General features: G+C 44.9%; 1 protein-coding gene across 4 annotated transcripts in view; it reads right to left on the bottom strand.

Moving 5' to 3' along the window:
• The window catches only part of CEP83 (centrosomal protein 83), a 127,691-nt gene extending 108,210 nt beyond the window's left edge, over positions 1-19,481 (bottom strand). For 3 of the 4 annotated variants that reach the window (XM_036301583.1, XM_036301581.1, XM_036301586.1), the window contains exon 1: positions 19,350-19,481. The gene's annotated coding sequence lies outside the window, so the exon portion shown is untranslated. The remainder of the gene's footprint in view (positions 1-19,349) is intronic. The other variant, XM_036301584.1, reaches the window with a different exon arrangement.
• Positions 19,482-20,493: the final 1,012 nt, after the last annotated feature.

Raw genomic sequence — 20,493 nt, 5'->3', positions numbered from 1 at the left:
CTTAGCCAAAAGGCCGAGAAGCGATACTCTCACTCACCAGTCTTTTCGAGGGCCTTATTAAGTTTATCAGCGGCTTCTAGACAGTTCTTTAAAGACCTTAAAAGTCTGGTTTTGAACTCTATATCCAGCAGTTTGCTTTCCTCCGATTCTGTCGTTTGTGTCCTGTTTCTTTGTCTCAGCATTTTTTATGCTTCGCTGTCGATAGAGTTCCTTTCTGTGCTAAGTGTCCCAATTACCTGAGGTAGACACTCTTGGTGCACCCCCTTGTGCGCTTTGTGCACAGTCTTGTTGTAATTAAACCTTGATTGTTGTAATTATCACTGTGAGGAATTGACCTCCAGGCCAATTGGCTGTGAGAATCAGCTGTGTCTGCAGTGGGAGAACTTCTGTGCTGGAGACACCCCTCTGGGGCTAGACTTGCTTCAATGGGGCTTTGGTGCTCACTCAATATTTTCAATTAATCCACAAATCAAGATCAGAGTCACACCTAAAACCCTACAGTCGGAACAATCATAAAAATATTTTCAGTTTATAATTACTCTAAAAGTAAACATAAAGAATAGCTTCTGCCCTTCTTTCTGCTCCATAAGTTTCTGCCTTCCCTGTGATTGCTTCCGAGTATTTATTTTATACTAGAGGCCCGGTGCACAAAATTCATGCATGGGGGGCGGGAGGGTCACTCAGCCCAGCCTGTGTCCTCTCGCAATCTGGGACCCCTTGGGGGATGTCAGGCCTAAACCAGCAGTCGGACATCCCCCTCGCAATCCAAGACACTGCATGCACCAGTGACCATACTTTTCATACAGGTGAAAGGCATCTTGCTGTTGTACGGGCATCTACATTTTTTTGCCCTGATTATAAAAAGTAGTACATAACATGATCCTTCTGAGGCAGTACTACCATTTTCCCCATCTTATGGGTGGAAAACCTGAAGCAGAAAGAAATAATTGGCTTTATCACACAGTTATAAGTGTCAGAATCAGGGCTGACCACTACCGGTCATTCTGCCGTTCGGTCGATTTGCATATTAGGATATTATATAGGACTAGAGGCCAGGTGCACAAAAATATTTGTGCGCTGGCGGGGGGGGGGGGGGGTGTGGTCCTCAGCCCGGCCTGCGCCCATTTGCAGTCCAGGACCCCTTGGGGGATGTCCATCTGTTGACTTAGGCCCACTCCCCGGGGGATCAGGCCTAAGCTTGCAGTCAGACATCCTTCTAACAGCCAGGGAGTCCTCGGGGGATGACCGACTAAAGGCTTATGCCTCCAAGGGATCGGGCCTAAACTGTTAGTTGGACATTCCTAGTGCTGCCACTTGTTGAATGAATGGTAAGCAGTTCCTCCCACTTATGAAACGGATACAGAAAGCAAGAAATCACACAGTGCTTGGAATTCCCCAACCCAAATGCCTTATAATGTGATGCTTGAGGAAAATTGGGAAGTTCAACTCAACAAGTACATTTGGAGTGGCTAATAAAGTTCTAATTTTGTTCAAAGGGCTACCCTATATAATGAAAGTGTAATATGCAAATTGTCCCCTTGACCAGGAGTTCTTCCGGGAGTTTGACCAGGGGGCAGGGCCAGCCAAGGGAAGGGAGGGATGCCCCAGTCAGCAGCAGCAGGTGACGGGCTAAGGGAGGGAGGCCCCAGCAGCGGCAGGAGGCTGGGGGAAGGGAGGAGTACCTGGCCGGCTGCCACCAGCCACTAGGGACCCTCCCAGCGCATGAATTTTGTGCACTGGGCCTATAGTGAATAATATAAGCATGGAACCCTGGCTGGTTAGCTCAACTGATCAGAGCTTCAATCTGATATGCCAAGATTGAGGGTTTGATTCCCGGTCAGGGTATGTATAAGAATCAACCAATGAATGCATAAATAAGTGGAACTGTTAGTGGAAAGGGGTCCTGACCCTTAGCAGGTCTGCCTTGAGCTGGCTTGCAGTGTAGTGGGTTCTTAACTTTGTGCAAGAAAGATTTCACAACACAAGTCCAGAGATTTTGAGACATTTATTAGAAGAATTAACAGGAGAGAGCCTAGGCAGGACTGCTTTGGCTCTCTAGAAAAGTTATAGGAAAGAAAGGAGTCTAGGCTGGGCTACTTTAGTTCACTGAGAAATCAGAGAAAAGCGGGCCTTAGGGACAGCCCAGAATCAGCAGCCACTGCCCACTGCTCCCCTGATTGCAAGTCTTGTGGGGACCCCTCAAGTTCAGGAGTTGCACGCCTGTGCGGGAAGGACAGGAGGAAAAGACATGGATGTGCTCCTGGAAGGGAGAACACACGCTGGGACCTGCATTTCAAGAGGTTTTAAAGTCTGGTAAGTCCTAGGGGAGGATCTCAATAGAATCATCAGTTTTATGCTGATGTGCCAAAATGAGATTTACTCCCTTAATTTCATCTGTCCTTGGGTGTGGTTGGCACAAATAGCACTAGTTGGATTTCTGCTATCTCCCTAAGTGATTTAAGATATTTATCCTCTGGTTGGAGAGAAGTTTAAGTCATTTACACATAAGTGTCCTTGGTTTAGGGAAGATAGGAGTTATTAGATGGCTGTAAACTGAGTGGCTGTTTAACTATCTGTCTCAGTTTTCCTGTTCCACTTGCTAAGAAATTTTCCTAGCTTCTAACTATCCGGCCTCAGAACAACAAATCAATGTATTTCTCTCTCTCTCCTCCTGATAGTGAGAAAGGGCACATAATCAGAATAGAGCCACAGTTGTTTAATAATTATTCACTTTACTAACTCTAGATAAGAAGTTTTCTTACAGATCCTGGGAAACTGGAGCCTGAAATAAGGCTGTAAAAAGATAAGATGCCTCGATGGGTCCATTACTTAGAAAAGAAATACATTTTGAGAACAGACCAGGAACATGACATGCTTTGATTTGGTTGCTATGCCCAGACCGTGACCCACTCCAGGAGTTTGCCTCAAGAACACTGACTATTCTCCAGTCCCAGGAACAGGAGAGCTGTTTGTAACATCATCGATTAGTCATCTTGTTATTGGACTTTGAGCTCCTCAAGGCCAGACTGCAGCCCCTACCCTCCCCTTTCCACGTTACACTTGCAGCTCACAGCTGCATGTACCTATCTTTTCCCTCACGTGTATATAATGAGCCAACTGGTGAGGGGGGGTCAGAGCAGAATTTCCAGGGTGACTGATTGCTCTCCCCATATTGCCAGCATTAATGGAATAAACACTCATATATGATTCAACCTGTCTCTGCAAGGAAATAGAGAGGACTTGACCAAAACTACCAATGAAATTGACTTAACAGAAGACTATATGCCAAAACAGCAGAATATACATTCTTTTCAAACACACATGGAACATCCTCCATGATACACCATGTGCTAGGCCACAAAACTAATCTCAATAAATTTAAAAACATCAAAATCATTCAAACAAGTGTTGGAGAGGATGTGGGGGAAAAGGAACACTCATGCACTGCTGGTGGGAATGCAGACTGGTGCAGCCACTGTGGAAAACAGTATGGAGTTTCCTCAAAAAACTAAAAATGGAACTCCCATTTCACCCAGTGATCCCACTTCTAGGAATATATCCCAAGAAAACAGAAACACCAATCAGAAAGGATATATGCACCCCTATGTTCATAGCAGCACAATTCACCATAGCTAAGATCTGGAAACAGCCTAAATGCCCATCAGCAGATGAGTGGATTAAAAAACTGTGGTACATCTACACAATGGAATACTACGCTGCGGTAAAAAAGAAGGAACTCTTGCCATTTGCAACAGCATGGATGGACCTGGAAAGCATTATGCTAAGTGAAATTAGCCAGTCAGAGAAAGATAAATACCACATGATCTCACTCATTTGTGGAATATAGAAAACTACATAGACTGATGAACAGGGACAAATCCAAAGATAGAGAAACAGCGATCAGACTATCAATCCCCAGAGGGAAAGTAGGGGAAGGTGGGGGTAAGGGGAAGAGATCAACCAAAGGACTTGTATGCATGCATATAAGCCAAACCAATGGACACGGACAATGGGGGGATGAGAACATGAGCGGGGGGGGGGGGGGGGGGGGAGGTTGGGGGTTAAAAAAAATAAAGTTTAGGCATAAAAAACACCATCAAAATCATTAAAAGTATGTAATCTGATTACATGGAATTAGCACTTCACAACAGAAAGAAATATAAATTTAACAACACACTTCAAAATACCCCATGGATCAAAGAAATCACCTGGAATTTTTTTAAATATATTTGAATTGAATAAACACAAAAAGAGCCTACCCAAATTTATAAAATGCAGTTAAAGCACTTTGAGAGAAATTTACAGCTTTAAACACTTATATCAGAAAAGAAAAAAGGTCTCAAATCAGTAATCTTAGCTTCCACCATAGGAAAACAGGGGGTGGAGGGGTAAGTAGTATACTAAGCCCAAGCAAGCAGAAAAAAAGAAAAAAATTATAGGGTGGAAATCAATGAAACAGAATAGAAAAATAGAAAAAAAGGCAATGAAATAAAATATACTTATTTGAAAAAAATAACGAACTCTTAGCCAGATTTACCCAGAAAATAAGACAAAAGGGACAAATTACCAACATAAGAATAAAAGAGGAGCCATCATTACCAAGCTCAAAGTAACTTAAAAGACTACTTTAAAAATATGAACTGTATATCAACAAATTATACATATGAAATGGACTAAATTCCTAGACACACACAAAATGTATCAAAACTCAAGAAAAAGAATTAAAAATCTGAATAGAATTATAACAAATAAGAAAACTGAATTCGTTATTAAAAATCTTCCCACAATGAAATGCGCAGGTCCATACAGCTTCACTGATGAATGCTATCACATAGTTAAAGAAGTAATAACAATCCTTTGGAAACTATTTTAGAAAAGAGTGGGAAACACCATGTAATTCCTTCTATGAAGTCAGTGTTGCCCTTATACCAAAGCTAGAGAAAGCCATCATGAAAAAAGAAACCAAAGGACTATGGTCATGTGCTGCATAGCATTTCAGTCAACAACAGATGGTATATACAACTGTGATCCCATAACACTATAATGGAGCTAAAAAATTCCTATCACCTAGTGATGTCATAGCCATTATAACATCATAGTGTAATGTATTATTCACGTGTTTGTGTTGATACTATTGTAAACAAACCTACTGCACTGCCAGACTGTACAGTAGATAATACTTGATAATGATGATAAATGACTGTTACTGGCTTATACACTTATTATTGTAGTAGCATGGACTCCTTCTAGTTATTAAAAAAAAAGTTTGTGCCCTGGCCGGATGACTCAGTTGGTTGTGGCATCATCCTGTGAACCAAAAGGTTGCAGTTCAATTCCTGGTCAGGAGGGCACATACTTAAGTTGCGGGTTTGATTACCCATTGGGGTGCCTATAGGAGGGAGCCAATCAATGTTTCTCACATCAATGTCTCTCTCCCTTCCTCTCTCCCTAAAATCAATAAAAACATATCCTCATGTGAGGATAAAAATAAACTAAAATAAAATAAAAAGTTTGCTGTAAAATACTATGCCATGTTATGCCAGTATCAGGCTCATACATCTTGTTTACTGCATCTCTTAGTTGTTTTATTTTCTCTTGTGCTTCATTTAATCTCATGCTGTTTTATAAATTTATTGTTGCCTAAGTGTACTATGTTTATTAAGTCTCCAGTAGTGTACAATATAATGTCCTAGGCCAGCGGTTCTCAACCTGTGGGTCGAACGACCCTTTCACAGGGGTCGCCTAAGACCATCAGAAAACACATACATAATTACATATTGTTTTTGTGATTAATCACTATGCTTTAATTATGTTCAATTTGTAACAATGAAATTGAGGGTCACCACAACATGAGGAACTGTATTAAAGGGTCGCAGCATTAGGAAGGTTGAGAACCACTGTCCAAGGCCTTCACATTCATTCACCACTCATTCATAGACTCGCCCAGAGGAACTTCCAATCCTGCAGGCTTCATTCATGGTAAGTGACCTACACATATGTACCATTTTTTAATTTTATACCATATTTTTACTGTACCTTTTCTTTGTTTGGATATGTTTATACAGTTACTTAACACTGTGTAACAACTGCCTGCAATAACATGGTATAGAGTAGGCTATACCATGTAAGTTTGTGTAAGTATACTCTATAATGTTCACACAATGACTAAATCATCTAATGATGCATTTCTCAGACTGTATCCCCATTGTTAAGCAGTACACGACTATAATATCTCCCATGAATGCAGACACAAAATTCCTTTAAAAAAAAAAAAAAAACTTAGGAAAACTAAATTCAGCAATATAAAAAAGATTATACATCATGACTCAGAGAAATTTGTCCCAGGAATACAGGGTTGGCTTCACCTCTAAAAATCAATTAATGTAGTATATCATATTAAAAGAATAAAACCATATGATCATTTCACAGGATGCAAAATTTTAAAAAAATCTGACAAAATCCAATACCTATTCACGATTAAAAACTCTCAACAAACTAGAAACAAATGGAACTTCTCAAACCTAATAAAGGGCATCTACAAAAAACTATAGCTAGTATCAAACATAATAGTGAAAAATCTGCATAATTTTCCTCTAAGACCAGGAGTAATGCAATGCACCCTCAATACTTCTATTTAATATCTTACTAGAGGATCTAGCTCATACAATGAGGCAAAAACAAATGACAGGATGTATTAACAATCAGATTGGAAAGAAACAGAATTGTTTTATTCACAGACATGATCATTTATGCAGAAACAATATATAAAAATTGATTACATTTCTATATGCTAGCAATGAACAATTTTAAAATCAAATTATAAAAACTTCATTTCCAATAGCATCAAAAATTATCAAATTATTAGGAATATATTTAATAAAAGAAGTGTAAGCTTTATGTACTGAAAAATAAAAAACATTGTTGAGAGAAATTAAACATCTAAATAATGGAGAGACATTACATGTTCATGGGTTGGAAGACAATTATGTTAGCAATTCTTCCCACACTGATCTATGGAGTCAATGCAAATTCTATCATATCCCTGCAAAAAATTTTTTTGTAGAAATTGGCAAGCTGATCCTAAATTTTACATGTAAATGAAAAAGATCTAGAATCACTTTTAGAAAGCTGGGAGGATTTACGCTACTCATTTTGAAACTTCTGTAACACACAGTAATCAAAATAGTGTGGAACTCTAGTAAAGGTGATGGCTGGAACAAAATTGAGACTATAGAAATAAATGCTTACTTTATGGTATTCAGATTTATTTTTTAAAGACAACAATATAATTCAAGGGAAAACAACCTTTTCAACAAATGGTGCTAGGACAACTTAGCATCTACTTGATATAAAAAAACAAAAAGAACTTACATCTTATCTTACACCATACACAAAAGTGAATTCAATATGGGTCCTAGATCTAAATGAAGAAGCTAAAAATAAACCCAGAAGAAAATCTTTGTGACTTTGAATTAGGCAAAAAATTCTTAAACAGAATATCAAAAGCATAAGCCATAAAAGAAAAAATAATAAATAAGACTTTATTAAAATATTTTGCACTTCAAAAACACCAGTAAAAGTAAGAAAACAAACCACCAACAAGGAGAAAATCTTTGTAAATATTTCTCTCATAAAAGACTTTTATCCAGAATATATAATTCAATAGTAAGACAAAAATTCCAGCTAAAAAATGCACAAAGAACTTAAGTGGACATTCCACCAAAACAGACTTATAGGCACATGAAAAGCTCAACATCATTTGTGTTTAGAGAAATGCAAATTAAAATCACAATGAGACACTACTAAAATGGCTATAATAAAAAAGACAGATGATACTAAGTGTTGGTGAGGATATGGGAAAAATGGAGCCTTTATACTTTTCTAGTAGGAATGTAACTGGTACAGTCACTTTCAAAAACATTTTGGCAGTTTGGGTTAAAAAATAACTCTGAATTGTTTTTACTCACACTTCTAACACTAAATGCATAGGTGTTTTCCTAACACCAACCAATTTTCCAACACTCCATACACCAAATGAGCGTTCCAAAATTAATTGACACTAACTACCCAGAATCAGTGCAGACCCTACAGGTGGAGGGCTTAGTCACTCAAGACTGCCCCCACTCCTGACACCAGTCACAAGTTATAGTGCAAGACACATAACTGGCATTCAAATATTGACTAAACCAATTACCAAGAAAGTAAAATTGGTTTTAAATTGGAAGCATACAATTCTGAAAGAAACTTTCAGCAATTTATTTTTTTCAAATGAGAAAATAGACCAAGAAAGTTTAAGTGACTTATCAAGTCTTGGTCTCCTGAATCACAATTCTCTTCCCAGAAAATCATGATGTGTATCAATTCATGCTTATTGATATACTGGAGGCCCGGTACACAAAATTTGTGCACTGGGGGTGGGGGTGTGTCCTTCAGCCCAGCCTTCACCCTCTCCAATCTGGGACCCATTGGGGGATGTCTGACTACCGGTTTATGATCCCCACAGGGATCAGGCCTAAACCAACAGTCGGACATCCCTCTCACAATCTGGGACTGCTGGCTCCCAACCACTTGCTTGCCTGCCTGCCTGATTGCCCCTAACTGCTTCTGCCTGCCAGCCTGACCACCCCCTAACCACTCCCCTGCCAGACTGATTGACACCTAACTGCTCCCCTGCCAGCCCAATTGCCCCAACTGCCCTTCCCTGCCAGCCCAATCACCCCCAACTGCCCTCCCCTGGTAGCCGAGTTGCCCCAACCTGCCTTCCCCTGCAGGTCTAGTCCACCCCAACTGCCCTCCCCTGCAGGCCTGGTCGCCCCCAACTGTCCTCCCCTGTTGGCCTGATCACCACAACTGCCCTCCCCTGCCAGCCATCTTGTGGCTGTGGGTGCCGCCATCTTTGAGGGTGTGGCAGTCAATTAGCATATATCCTCCTTATTGGCTGTGGGCGCCACCATCTTTGACAGCGGGGCAGTCAATTAGCATATTCCCTCCTTACTGGCTGTAGGCACCGCCATTTTGCAATGGCATGAGGGTCAATTAGCATATTCCCTCTTTATTAGATTACTAGGGGCCCAGTGCATGAAATTCGTGCACTGGGGGGGGGGGGAGTATCCCTCAGCCCAGCCTGCCCCCTCTCACATACTGGGAGCCCTCAGGGGATGTCCTATTGACAGCTTAGGCCCGCTCCCTCCTCCCCTTGGGGAGCAGGCCTAAGCCGCAGTCTGGCCTCCCTTTGTGGGAGGTGACCGGGCTGATCAGGGGAAGGCACCAGCCCCATAAACTCGCTGCTGCAGCTACTGCCAGTCACCGCAGCCAGCAAGGTTTTTTCATCAACACGGACTCCAGTCCCTTCACCATGAAAAAATGACAACTTTTTTTAGGCATTTTCAAAATGTGTCTTTCATATAATAATAATTTCTTTATTATTTTTTTATCCTCACCTGAGGATATGTTTCCATTGATTTTTAGAGAATGTGAAAGTGAAAGGGAAAGACAGAGAGAAACATCAAAATGAGAGGAACACTTTGATTGGTTACCTCCTGCATGTGCACTGACGTGGGCCCCAGCCAGGGAGGAGCCTGCAACCTAGGTACATGCCCTTGGTCAGAATTGAACCCAGGCCCTGCCATCGGCAGACCAAGGCATTATCCACTGAGCCAAAGTGGCTAGGGCAGGATATGACATTTCTTAGCCCTCCAGCAGTGGACCTTCACTTTTTTCACCAGGAGTGTGGTGAAAAACCCTAGATCACCATTTTGGATTCTTACTACCCAAGTTACTAAGAATATTACCAGTGGTGTACAGGGAGCTTAATCAATGAGCGGTCAGAAAAGGTGCTTCCTCTGTAGTTCACACCAATCTGCGGCTTGGCACCCCCCCCCCCCCCCCCCCCCACCCCAGGCTTGATGCCTCTGGCCCAGGCTTCAGGCCTGGGCAGGGGAACCCCATCTCCCCCGATCACGGGCTCTACCCTTGCCCAGGCCTGACACCTTGGCCAGAGGCGTCGACCCCCATCACCCTCCGATTGCCAGATTGGCCCCTTGCCCAGGCCTGATGCCTCCGCCAGAGGCGTTGACCCCCATCACACTCTGATCGCCTGATCGGCCCCTTGCCCAGGCCTGACGCCTCCGCCAGAGGTGTCAGGCTTGGACAGGGGACCCCCACCTCCCCCTATCACTGGCTCTGACCCCCGCCCAGGCCTGATGCCTCTGGCCCAGGCATCAGGCTTGGGCAGGGGACCCCCATATCCCTCTGATCACTTGCTCCACCCCCCGCCCAGCCTGATGCCTCTGACCCAGGCTTCAGGCTTGGGCAGGGGACCCTCATATCCCCCCAATCACCGGCTCCGCCCCCCACACAGGCCTGATGCCTCGGCCAGAGGAGTTGACCCTCATCACCCTCCAATCACCGGATCAGCCCCTTGCCCAGGCCTGAGGCCTCCGGCAGAGGTGTCAGGCCTGGGCAGGGGACCCCTAGCTCTCACCATCCCCGGCTCCGTCCCTGCTACCCAGGATCTCTGGCACCGTCCCTGCCAAGACCTAAGGCCTCTGGTGGAGGCATTAGTCCTGGGCAGGAGACCCCCAGCTCCCCGCGATCTCCTGCTCTGCCCCTGCTTAGACCTAATGCCTTTGACCAAGGGTTAGGCCTGGGCAGAGGACCCCCAGCTCCCTGCAATTGCAGGCTCTGCCTCTGGCCAAGGCATTAGGCCTGGGCAGGGGACCCCCAGCTGCTCACAATTGCTGACACTGCCCTGCTCCCCGCGATGGATGGTTCTGCCCCTGCCCAGGACTAACGCCTCTGGCCAAGGCGTTAGTCCTGGGCAGGGGACCCCCAGCTCCCCGTGGTTGCAGGCTCCGCCCCTGCCCTGGCCTAACGTCTTTGGCCAAGGCTTTAGGCCTGGGCAAGGGACCCCTAGCTCCCCGGACTGCCGGCTCCACCCCTGCTTCCCGCTATCAGCACCAGGTTCTCTGATCACCCCAGGGCCGCCTTTGCCCTGCCCCCAGCTCTTAGCTCCCCCCTGGGTTTCCAATCACCGTCAGTGGCAGGGGCTTCTTCTGTCCTTTCCCTTTCGCCTCCCAGCATTGTGCCTACATATGCAAATTAACCGCCATCTTTGTTGGTGGTTAACCGCCATCTTAGTTGGCAGTTAATTTGCATATCGCCCTGATTAGCCAATGGGAAGGGTAGCAGACGTACGGCTAATTACCATGTTTCTCTTTTATTAGATAGGATAGAGGACTAGAGGCCCAGTGCACGAAATTCATGCACGTGGGGGGGGGGGGTCCCTCAGCCCAGCCTGCACCCTCTTGCAATCCGGGACTGCTGGCTCTTAACCGCTCACCTGCCTGCCTGCCTCATCACCCCTAACCACTCTGTCTGCCTGCCTAATCGCCCTTAATCACCTCTACCTGCCTGCCTGACCACCCCTAACCCCTCTGCCTGCCTGCCTGCCTGACTACCCCTACCTGCTTGCCTGCCTGCCTGATCACCTCTAACCGCCTCTGCCTTGGCCCCAGCCACCGCGGTTTCATCTGGAAGGCTGTCCAGAATGACTTCCAGAAGGTTATTCAGCTGTCCGGTTTAATTAGCATATTACACTTTTATTATTATAGAAGTTTTCCATGAACCTCCAGAAGTAATATAAAAATATTCTTTAGCCGAAACCGGTTTGGCTCAGTGGATAGAGCATCGGCCTGCGGACTGAAAGGTCCCAGGTTCGATTCCGGTCAAGGGCATGTACCTGGGTTGCGGGCATATCCCCAGTGGGAGATGTGCAGGAGGCAGCTGATCGATGTTTCTCTCTCATCGATGTTTCTAACTCTCTATCTCTCTCCCTTCCTCTCTGTAAAAAATCAATAAAATATATTAAAAAAAATATATTCTTTAAAGAACCATTTCAGCTTCATCTCCCCTAGCTCTGTCTGGCTATATCAGTTATGGAGAATTCTAATGTTATTACTTAAGAGCTTTTTTGTTCAGAATACACTAATCTTTAATCGAACCAGTTTTTTTATGTGTCCTTCACACACACTATAATTTCAACATATTCTTATCATGCATCTTTTTGTGAAAAAAATGTACAAGTTATAATGTCCTACTCCAATAATATATACTTAACTAGTAGCCCGGTGCACAAAATTCATGCACATTAAAAGGGAATTAGTTGCCCTGACCGGTTTGGCTCAGTGGATAGAGCATCGGACTGCGGACTCAAGGGTCCCAGGTTCGATTCTGGTCAAGGGCATGTACCTTGGTTGCGGGCACATGCCCAGTGGGGAGTGTGCAGGAGGCAGCTGATCGATGTTTCTCTCTCATCGATGTTTCTAACTCTCTATCCCTCTCCCTTCCTCTCTGTAAAAAATCAATAAAATATATTTTTTTAAAAAGGGAATTAATTAGCAGAGATATTTTAATATTGCTATTTGCCCTTTCTCTATAATAGAAGAGTGAGAGATGAAAGGAAATTAGTAAAATGTATATGAAAATAATATATAAATTTATTAATAAATAAACAGTAACAAAAGGATATAACAACAACAGAGGCATGATATAAAAACGACAAAAACATGACATAAAAACAACAGTGATGCAAACAATGGCTGATAAAGTGATTAAACTTATTCTAATATCTCCCTGTACACCACATTAAGAGTGAAAACACTTTCAGAGTGCTTGACTAATTTCCCTTGTGATGAAGTACTTAGAACTTTAACTGTAACATCACATGCTCTTCAAACTCGAGAGAAAGCAACATATAACTGACCATGTGCAAAAACGGGTTCAGGTAGGAACATGCCTACTCTGTCTAGAGTTTGTTCTTGTGATTTATTAATAGTCATCACAAATGCTGGCATCATGGGAAACCGTCATCGAATCAATTTAAATGGGAGGCCAGTGTCAGATGGGGACAAATTAATTCTTGGAATCAGAACAGCCTCTCCCTCTGCAGATCCTGATAATACTTCAGCTTCTATAATGTTAGGTCATAATCTTTTGATAATAAATCTGGTACCATTACAAAGACCCCACTTACTATTGAGATTTCTCAATAGCATGATGATTGCACCCACTTTCAATTTTAATTTATGACACGGCATTCCCGAAGGAGTAATACTATTCAGAAATTCGATGGGGAAATTTTCCTTTGTTTCTTTGTTATGGGGTGGGGCCAACAACATTAGTAACAAAAAAACAGAATTAAAACTTTATTGTGGGGAGCCACTACAGTGTTTTGGACAGGGTCAAGCCTTGGACTGATGAGAGGGCACAGTCCTCTCATTGCCACGTGCAAGTCCCAGCTTGGAGGGCAGGGCCCTCCCAGCACAATTATAGCCAACAGCTATAGTTGTAAGCTTGAACCTATGGTCCGAACACGTGGCCCCACGTGCCTGAGTGATGCCGGCTTGATAGAGTTCAGGTGCATGTAGTTGAGTAGGACTGAAACCCAGGAGAATGTTTGTAAACATCTTGGTCACGCCCTTACTTTGCCTTGTAGCATTTGCTATAAACTAAAGGCATGGCTGTGGGCGTGTCTCTCAGAGAAGCAGCATCCCACCGAGAACCGGCTTTCATTCTCTCCTCTGTCTTTTCTAAGCCTTTCAGCCGCCCCACTCAGGTTCACACTTTAGAAAGATCTGCCTCCACGCTCCCAGGGTGGGTTCCTGCCTCAAACTCGGCCCTTACAGGAAACAGCTCCAGGAAACAGCTTGGGGGCGGGCGCAGGCGTTGCCAAGACAACCCCTGTAGGACTGACTTCCTTCCGGTTGGTCAAGGCTGTTCCTCCGTATGTGACGAACATCACCCATCATTTTTATATAAGTAGATTATATTGAACTAGAGGCCCAGTGCACAAAATTCGTGCACAGGTGCGGTTCCTAGGCCTGGCCGGTGATCAAAACACGAGCATCAGGCATGGAAGGGCAGGTCTCAGCTGACCTCTGGGCCCTGGGCAGCACTGGGGCCCTCTGGATGCGGTGAGTGCAGCCAGACACCACGGGCCAGGGCACAGTGTGGGCCTCTGGGATGCCCAGCAGTGCCACATGGAAGCCAGGCAGGCAGCATACTCTCTCTTCTGGCTGGCCTCATGGACCAGCTCCTGTGTGAACCCATGGAGAGCCCGACCGGCCCCTATGGTCCTGTCAGCTGCAGCCCGGCTCACCTGAAAGAGGCCACGCAGGTGCAGGGCAGGCTCTTCGCGAGCACCCAGCACCTGAGCGCGGGGGCTTCCCCAGCGCATGAGCCCTGGCATCCCAAGGGAGGGTAGCAGGGTGAGTGAGAGCAAGCTCAGTGGACACCCCACTTTCTCACCGCACCTCCATCCCTGTCACCCCCAACCCCAGGTAGCCAGTGAGAGGTCGCAGCACATCGCCTATGCCTGCCATGTTCCACACTGCCCCCTGGTGGTCAATGCACATCATAGCGAGCAGTTAAATCCCCTGTCTCCTGGTCGAACGACTACCCGAGGGGACACTTTGCATATTAGGCTTTTATTATATAGGATGCCCTTTAACATACCCCAAATGCCTGCCTTCAACCAAATGCTATTCAGTTGAGAAAGACAGATTGAATGTGAGCACTAGAAATATGTGCTTCAATCTCATCAGGAAAATTTCTGTAGTCCAGCGCCAATATTTTCAATGGTTGGTAAATTATACTGCAATTGTGTTACTGGGCAACAAACAACTCAGAAGCTAGGTCAACAAACTCAACAAGAAATCAGAGAATCAGACGAAGATTTATAAAAGTACTCTGAGACTAAACTTTACCTTTTTATACCAATAAGTGAAGTAACTCTTTGTTATAACATCAGATATAGGATTTACAGCAAGACTATAAAAATTAATTAGAATTTATTTAAAGACATTATGTGAGGGTGAAAGGCACTTCCCGAAAGAGAATGGCTAGGTTTAGGTTCCTCATAACTCTATGAATTTTAATCCAAAAGCAATTTGAAGTTACAATATGCAGAAAGCAAATAACTAGGTACTTTCTAACTTCCTCAATTGCTTTCTTCCTGGATTAGGGCTAGACTGCACTGTCTGTGATCTCTCCATGAACCAGAGAAGCATCTGGATAGAAAAATATAAAACTTAAGAGAATTGCTAATTTATAAGGACCAGATGAAAGTATTGACATAATTTCATTAGTCTTGACTAGGTAAAAAGTAAAATGGAAAGAGGTAAAATGGGAGATAGGGAGAAAGGGATAGAAGGGAGGGAGGGGGATGAAGGGGGAGGGGGGAGGGGGAGGGAGAGGGAAAGGAGAGACAAGGGAGGTGGGAAGGAAGTATTTTTAAAAGGAAGCTTCTAAGGAGGAACCAGGAAATTTACCAAACTCTCCAAGACCACTAGAGAGTAGTGACCTCCTGAGGGAGTCTTTACCAGTGATAATGTCATGGGAAATTCTCAAATATTCACACTTTCTAGGAACAGAACCTTTTCTTTCTGATTCCAATGAATCTCCTTTCATTAATCCCCTTTCTTATAGTTTACAGTTGCCCTTCCTCAGTTACTCAAAAAAACTTGCTTTTACTTACACTACACTATAAAAGGAAGATGGGGGGGGGGGTAAAAATGCACATTTCTCATCTCTAAATTTATTCAGCAACTTCTGCTTGGAAGAGGCTAAGGATACAGCGCACTGAGATCTGGTGTCTTGCCCTTAGGGAGCTTACAATCTAGTTAGGGACCAAGTCATACATAGAAATGATTTTTAAAAATACAATATAAAGTATAAGTATCAAGTGAGTATGTCTGATAAATACATATTGTAGGATTTTGGAGGTGATGGAGTTCAGAAAATGTCACTCCAAAATATGCCATTGGGTATGCTGATTACTTTGAGTTAAAAGCACAGGAGAAACAGCAAGTTCAAGAGGGGCGCTCTGACCCTCCTTTAGTTTCCTGAAAGTAGGAGATAAAACTCCCATGTGAAAGGTGCCCTCCCTGTAAGGAAGAAGACATTCTATCATCAGAAATGAGAAATCAAAGCTCAGAAATCTGTACAAACCCTGTTAAATCCTTATCTTCCTACCAGTGGTTCTCAACCTTCTGGCCCTTTAAATACAGTTCCTCATGTTGTGACCCAACCATAAAATTATTTTCGTTGCTACTTCATAACTGTAATGTTGCTACATTACAGTAGCAACTGTAATGTAAATATCTGATATGCAGGATGGTCTTAGGCGACTCCTATGAAAGGTCATTGGACCGCCAAAGGGGTCGCGACCCACAGGTTGAGAACTGCTCTCTAGTCACTTCTCCACAATTTACTACTCCTAGCCCAGTGGTTGGCAAACTGTGGGTCTCAAGCCACATGCGGCTCTTTGGCCCCTTGAGTGTTGCTCTTCCACAAAATACCAACTTCTGCGCATGGGCCACGAAGTTTCAATCACACTGTACGTGCACGCCCACACGTGGTATTTTGTGGAAGAGCCACACTCAAGGGGGCAAAGAGCCGCAGTTTGCCGACCACTGTCCTAGCCCAAATCCCTCTGTCTAGACCAGTGGTTCTCAACCTTCCTAATGCCGCGACCCTTTAATACAGTTCCTCATGTTGTGGTGACCCCAATTTCATTGTTACAAATTGAACATAATTAAAGCATAGTGATTAATCACAAAAACAATATGTAATTATATATGTGATTTCCAATGGTCTTAAGTGACCCCTGTGAAAGGGTCGTTCGACCCACAGGCTGAGAACCGCTGCTCTAGACAAACAATAAATTGTCTAGACCAGCGGGAAATTGTCTAGAGCAGTGGTTCTCAACCTGTGAGTCGCGACCCCTTTGGGGAACTCAAGGGATTCACCATTTGGGGTGCTCTAGTAAAAAATGCAAGGTAGCTTTATTTACCTGCAGCAAGGGAGGATTAGCCATTGCTTATATACACTATTTGGGAAGTTACAAGTTGATTTCACTTATTATTGGGTTAGGTTCCTGTCAATCTCATCCTTTTGATAACTGGTCTGCAAAATACTGTGCTACATTTTAACATTTAGCAAGAATAGCATTTAGTAAGAATGGCCCAGACCTTGAGACTCTTGCCCTATCTAACAAGGTCAGGTAGGTAGAATGACAAGAAGACTGGTAAAGAAGAGAGAAAGCACATAGCAGGTTTAGAGGATAGTGAAGAAACCAGTGTGATGAGTGAGATCATAGCTTTTCTATAAAAAATATAAAAACCTGAAAACGCAGAGTGCAGAGAGACTTTTAAGAGTCCAGGTTAAGAAATGTGAACATTAGTCAGTAGGAAAATGTACTTCTGGAAATTCTTTTACATAGATACATACACACATTCCCTAAAAATACACACCGATTAGACAACTTGATAAAATTACTCACTGAACCTAATACATTATGTATGACAAAGGTAAAATAAAACATTTACTTTAGACAGAGACAGCACATGGAAAACACAAAGAATTCTGACAATTCACTAGTCTTTCTGTTAAGATTTCATTCTTCTAAGCTTGAATTAGAACTTCCCATGACAAAATGCTGACATCTGATTACTCAAGATTTTGATTCTTCTTCTCTGCTTGTCTTGACCAACTTGAATATTTCAATTACTTCAGCATCAGCAATTGGGGAAGAAAAAGGGATAGAGGACTAAAATGAAGCCTATGGATTTGTGCAATACAGTAAGGACAGGATATAAAGAACATTAAATTTCAAGTTCTAATTCCCATTTACTAATAGCTTGATTTCAAAGAAGTCATTGATTCTGTTTCTCAAATGTTCTCACATACTTGCTTACATACCTGAAAGGTTACTGTATTCCAAATAGTATGGAAAATGCTCTGAAAACTATTTACCAGGCAAATTATATCATTAAAGTTTAGCCCTGGCCAGTGTCACTCAGTTGGTTGGAGCGTCATCATCCCATACACCAAAGGTGGTGGGTTCAATTCCCGTTCAGGGCACATATCTAAGTTGCAGATTCGATTCCCTGTCAATGTTTCTCTCTTTCTCTTTCTCCCTTTTCCCCTCTCTCTAAAATCAGTAAGAATATCCTTGAGTGATGAGGATTTAAAAAATTATATCATTTGGGATTCAATGACTGAGGAATGATGTTTATTGGCTAAACGGAGGCTTAGAAACCACCTGTGGACAATCAGTGTTTCAATTTCCTAAAGCTCCATGTAACCCTAAGTTGGCATTACTCCATTATTTGAGAAAATTCCTTAATATAATAGTCTGCACACTTCATCAGGTTACAAAAGAAAATACCGAAAGGAAAGGGAACACCTGACATACTCTGTCCTAAATAATCAAAGGGTAATCAAATTCATTTGCAACTCTCTGGAGAACCTGTATGACACAAATTTAAAGCATTCTCATCATTCTAAACCAGCGGTTCTCAACCTGTGGGTCACGACCCCTTTGGCGCTCGAACGACCCTTTCACAGGGGTCGCCTAAGACCATCCTGCATATCAGATATTTACATTACGATTCATAACAGTAGCAACATTACAGTTATGAAGTAGCAACGAAAATAATTTTATGGTTGGGTCACAACATGACGAACTGTATTTAAAGGGCCAGAAGGTTGAGAACCACTGTTCTAAACAAAATGAGTCTGAAATCAAACCAAAATATAAAAGGTGACTGTTAACTGTAACCACCCATGAACTTAGAGAATTCTGAATCCAGGTAACTGTAGGATACTTTTAATTATATTCTAGCTGAATATTAGGCTTGTTTACGAAGCTGTTGCTTGGTAACAGAAGCAATGCTTTCACAGCCTGCTCGGTTTTAGATCTACTCAAGTATTTGGTGCTCATAGTCTGAACGCATTACAAACTATATGAGAAACTATGAACAAGTTTCTTGTTATCCTAGACTTCTTTGAGATTTTACTGAAATAGCTTCATCATTACAACTAATGACCACAGTATTTTAAAGTACTTAGCAGTGGGCATTTTTACGAGCTAAGTGCCCCATTATTATGGTCAAAAGCTGGACACTAAGGATGTATCAGCGGCCACTCAAGCCCAGCATTCATGACATACTTCTAGACGTACCTCTGTAACGGCAGCCAACAACACGGTTTAACATTGTCTTCACGGGCAAGGAAAATGGTAGCATAGCAATTTCATCCCAAATTAAACCGGAGGTGCCACATACTTAGCCAGTTACTAACCTGGCTGCACAAGCACGGCGCGGGAGTGCAGCAAAAAGCTCCAGCTTCACGTGCACTGCACTGCTACGGAACAGCCTGCGCTGCCAACCCCCGCTCAATTACAAGACGAGGAAAAAACAAACCGAGGGCAAGTTCTGAACAACAGAAAAGAATGAGGATTCCAACATACGGACAAGATAGCGTCCCCCTAAAACGAGGGTACGTACCAGACTCACACACAGCCTTGCAACGTGCGGACAGGAAACGAACAGTGACCTGTGTGCCGGCCCCGATCGCCACCGAGGGACCCCTCCAACAGCTCCAGCCACCGGCACCCACTCAGCTCTTCTCGCCGGGGCATTGGGGCGAAGGGAGCCGGGCCCACGTGCGGGGTGCGCGCCCAGCTCTCCACGCCGGGCGAGTCCGGGAGGCCGCTCGCGGCGCGGGCTGACCAGGCGGAGCAGGACGACCCGGCCCGTCGGGCTACCCCCGCGGGGAAAGGTGAGGGGTCCCGGGAGAGCTCCCGGGGTAGGGACGCGGCCGCCGAGCAGCGCCCCGCTCCTCCGCGGCGGGCCGGCCCTCTCAGGGGTGCGGGGCCAGCCCTGCACGTCGTCCGGCGGGAATTCCACCTCCACCCGCGGGCCCTCCAGGCGTAGGGGTGGCCAGAGTCGCGGGACCCCGGGGCGCACGCACAGGAAGTCCCGCCCCCTCGGTGACGTCACCGACGCGGCGGCCCGAGGCCGTTAAAGGAAGGAGCGAGCGAGCCGGGGCGGGGCCGCCAGCCTCTACGGCGGCGACGCTGCGCCGGAGCCACGCCCCCAGGCGGCCGCTGAGGGACGCGGAGGTACCCCGAGCCCCGGGGGACGGGAGCCCGAGGGCCACCTGCTTCTCGGGGCTGGGTGCGGCGCGGGGTTGAGCGGAAGCCGATGATGTTTCCCCTTTTCGCGTTTCTCCGTCCCTCTGCCCGCTCTCACCACACTCTGCTCGGAGGGCTCCGAGGTGGTCCTGCCGCCACCCCGCCCGCCTCCGTGCTCAGGTGGGGGCGGGGCGCGGCTGGCCTTCGGGGACCGCGGGGCCAGCAAGTCCACCGGCCCCGCCCCGGCCGCCTGCTCACAGCCCACCGCGGACTGCCCTCCAGCCCGGGCCCCGGTTGGTCTGCACTGCAGGTTGTAACTAGACTTGGGAGCAGAGGGGCAAGCTTTGGAGAAGGGCGTCGGGCACGTGCCCACGAATGAATGAGGAGGGTCAGCCTTTCCGAGCAGGTGGTAGCGGGGTGGCGGCAGTACCACCTCAATCCCGCGCCGCACCCCGCCCCGAGAATCAGGTGGCCCGTCGGGTTTCCCGTCCCCTGGGGCTGACCCTCCCCATCCC

The sequence above is a fragment of the Myotis myotis genome, unplaced genomic scaffold (assembly GCF_014108235.1).
Source record: "Myotis myotis isolate mMyoMyo1 unplaced genomic scaffold, mMyoMyo1.p scaffold_m19_p_3, whole genome shotgun sequence".
In the NCBI taxonomy this organism is placed as follows: domain Eukaryota; kingdom Metazoa; phylum Chordata; class Mammalia; order Chiroptera; family Vespertilionidae; genus Myotis; species Myotis myotis.
The sequence above is the reverse complement of the archived record's forward strand: the minus strand, read 5'-3'. Positions and strand labels throughout refer to the sequence as shown.